The sequence below is a fragment of the Octopus bimaculoides genome, chromosome 12 (assembly GCF_001194135.2).
Source record: "Octopus bimaculoides isolate UCB-OBI-ISO-001 chromosome 12, ASM119413v2, whole genome shotgun sequence".
NCBI classification, from domain to species: domain Eukaryota; kingdom Metazoa; phylum Mollusca; class Cephalopoda; order Octopoda; family Octopodidae; genus Octopus; species Octopus bimaculoides.
In genome coordinates, this window is record NC_068992.1 from 57955123 (window position 1) to 57959352 (window position 4230).

A 4230-nucleotide genomic window follows, 5' to 3' on the forward strand; every position below is an offset into this window, starting at 1 on the left:
CTCAAGGCTACAAGATAATGCAGGATTAATTCAAAACAATTTGAATAAATTAGTGTTATATTTGATAGAATAACCTGAATGCTACAGAGTTGATATTTAATCCTTCAGTGCTTACCCAAGTGAATTGCAGTTCCCTGTAGTACCTACGTACATCTACATGAATTGAGCCAATGGAAGTTGTCTTTATTGAGGTTACTCAGTGAAAACCTCAAGACAGAGGGCAAGCTACTAAACTTTTAACAAATGGATCAGCACTAACGTAACTTCCTTGGTTAGATGTGACTCATAATTTTCATTTTTTTTTTCTGTGTTTTAATATATATATATATCATCATCATCATCATCATTTAACGTCTGCTTTCCATGCTAGCATGGGTTGGACGATTTGACTGAGGACTGGTGAAACCAGATGGCTACACCAGGCCCCAATCTGATTTGGCAGAGTTTCTACAGCTGGATGCCCTTCCTAACGCCAACCACTCCAAGTGTGTAGTGGGTACTTTTACGTGCCACCAGCACAAGGGCCAGTCAGGCGGAACTGGCAACGGCCATGCTCAAAATGGTGTATTTTACGTGCCATCCACACAAGAGCCAGTCCAAGGGCACCGGCAACGATCTCGCTCAAAAGTCCTTACACATGCCACGGGCACAAGTGCCAGAAAGGCGACGCTGGGCACGAAAAGAACAGTGATGATTTATTTTTAATAATTATTTATAATAATATCCTACCTGTCAAGACATGTGTTCAGGTGTTATGTTTTTAACTCTGGAACAAAAATTTTCAAAGCCATGATTGAAATCTTTTAATACACTGAAACAATTTTGAGTGTTAGGCTCTCAACAAGCTTAAAATTGTGGAGCAGAATTGAAGATGCAGTTGAAATCTTGAACATTATGAAACCATACCAAGAAGATTTATAAATTTATGCATCAAAACAGAAACAAAAATTTTGGAAAAAACAAGGAATTCCCCCAAGCTCCTCATATTCCATTATATAGAATCTTTGCCACAACTAAATTGAATAAATAGTTCATGCATTCTTCTAGACAATTTGTGTGAAACTGACCAATCAAACCATTTTCTGTTGCAAAGCACAAGACATTGTGTGTGTGTTTTACATACACACATACACTCGCACATGTATATAAACACATGCTCATGCACACACACACACACACACAGAATTATTATTTCTATTCTTTATTGTCTTCAGCATATCAACTGTGTTTTCCTGATTGAATGTTTTCTTTTTGATTTGTAAAAATCTTGTGTTGAAACAGATGTTGTTGTACCTGGGAAGGTCATTTTACTAATGAAGTGTGAAAAACACTGTTAACCAATTAATGAATCACTTGTTTGGTCAATCAATTTAATCAATTGGTTAATTAGAGTTCATTTCATTGCAGTGAGCAACCTTAACGATGACACACCTTCATCAGTTCTTCTTCATAGAAAAAGAGCTGCTGACAGCGCATCATTAATAAGATTATAGATTGCAACAAAAGGACCCAAATAAACTGATTTACTGACCAAGCAAGTGATTAGTTAATTGGTTAACTGATAACAATAATGATAAAAAGAATTGAAATACAACCAGTGCTTGTGTATTTATTGGCAAACTGACCCTTCCAAAACACATAATTGAATGTTCCTTGCTTAATGTCAGCTATCTGTAGCTAAAGAGTTATGTTTCTTTTTTTTTGTGACCCTTCATTTAGTTTATTGCTGAGCAAGTGATTGATATTGCTTCCCTGCATTATTGCTACATTCAGTTCCTCCATCCATTTCTTGAGATGGAAATGTTTTGTCATTGAATGATGCTGCTTTATCATCAAGCACTATTGTTGTTGTTGTGAACTCCCGAACTTCTGTTGGGCTTTAATGTCTTTCACATAACTTCATAGCTTGTTTCATCATCATCATCATCACCATCATCATTGTCATTACTCCCTTTACTCTTTTACTTGTTTCAGTCTTTTGACTGTGGCCATGCTGGAGCACCGCCTTTAGTCGAATCAAATCGATCCCAGGACTTATTCTTTAGAAGCCTAGTACTTATTCTATCAGTCTCTTTTGCCGAACTGCTAAGTTACGGGGACATAAACACACAGCCATCAGTTGTCAAGCGATGCTGGGGGGACAAACACAAACACATACACACACATACACACATATATATATATATATATATACATATATACAACGGGCTTCTTTCAGTTTCCATCTACCAAATCCACTCACAAGGCTTTGGTCGGCCCGAGGCTATAGTAGAAGACACTTGCCCAAGGTGCTACGCAGTGGGACTGAACCCGGGACCATGTGGTTGGTAAGCAAGCTACTTACCACACAGCCACTCCTACGCCTATTATTAGACTTATTGTTAGTGGCATCATCACCATCACCACCCATCATCATTGTCACTAACACTACAATCATCATCATCATCATTACAGTCCTCCACTACTGTTATCATTATTGTTGTCATCAACATCATCATCATTTTCACCTCCATTGTCATCATCATCACCACCATCATCATCATGGTCTCTATTATCATTATCATTAGTTGTCGTCATCACCATCATCATCATCATTATCATTGTCACCGCCAGCACCACCATCATCATCATCATTGTTGAATTTGATGATGTCATTCTTTTAGTTGTGGTTGATTCTGTTTTCTGCATCAACAACATTAAAGAAACCAACTGTCAAAACGTCGGAGGCTGTTTTTTTTTTTTTATAAATTTCATTTAATTTTAAAATCATTATGAATGAAGAGAAATAAACCAAGCCTACAAATTAAGTAAATAAATAAATAAAACAAGGCAGTTGTTAGCTTGAGTTAATTAACAACAGCATATGTATTGATTTCTTAATGAGATACAACAGTATTATAATCATAGCAGAAATGTGATTTTGTGATATTCATGCCTTTCTCAGTGATGTTATTAACATAGATGACGTGAAACAGCCACAACTGCGAAATGAAACTTAGCAGTGAAATAATTAATTTTATATCCTACTTTATAAATAATAGCATCGTTAATTAGAGGTTTTTTAACAAGCCAAATACTTATTATAATTCTGATGGTGGTGGACCATATTTGAAGATCTAAAGATATTCTTTGTTGTTATAGTTTGGTGAAAGATATAAACATATAGGCGCAGGAATGGCTGTGTGGTAAGTAGCTTGCTTACCAACCACATGGTTCTGGGTTCAGTCCCACTGTGTGGCACCTTGGGCAAGTGTCTTCTACTATAGCCTCGGGCCAACCAAAGAAAGCCTTGAGAGTGGATTTGGTAGACAGAAACTGAAAGAAGCCTGTCGTATATATGTATATATATATATGTATGTGTGTATATGTTGTGTACCTGTGTTTGTCCCCCCAACATTGCTTGACAACCGATGCTGGTGTGTTTAGGTCCCCGTAACTTAGCGGTTCGGCAAAAAGAGACCGATAGAATAAGTACTAGGCTTCCAAAGAATAAGTCCTGGGATCGATTTGATTCGACTAAAGGCGGTGCTCCGGCATGGCCGCAGTCAAACGACTGAAACAAGTAAAAGAATAAAAGAATATATGTATACATCTATCAATGGTCATCATTTTGCATCCACTTTCCATGTTGGCATGTTTTGGACTGGTCATTTCTGCTCTCCTTGATTAGTCAGGTCAAGGGACCATGTCTCATTCATGTTTCATTTTAGCTTGGTTTCTACAGCTGGATGTCCTTCCTAACAGAGTAGATTGACACCAGCATTCGAGAGGATGGGTTAAGAAAGTGATGGCTAGCCAAGAGTAGATAATAGGGTGAGAGTGAATGAAAGATTTCAATACCAAATAGCCAGTGGGAGGGGTATGAGTAGAGAGCATGAAATATGTGTGTGTGTGTGTGTGTGTGTGTGTGTGTTGTTAAGAAGCTTGTTTTGCAACCACATGGTAAGTAAAAGATTTTAAAAATTGTTTGTTTGTGTGTGTGTGTATACATATACATATATACACACTCTTTTACTCTTTACTCTTTTACTTGTTTCAGTCATTTGACTGTGGCCATGCTGGAGCACCGCCTTTAGTCGAGCAAATCGACCCCGTAACCCTAGTACTTATTCTATCGGTCTCTTTTGCCGAACCGCTAATTTACGGGGGACACACCAGCATCGGTTGTCAAGCAATGTTGGGGAAACAAACACAGACACACAAACATACATATATATACATACATACATA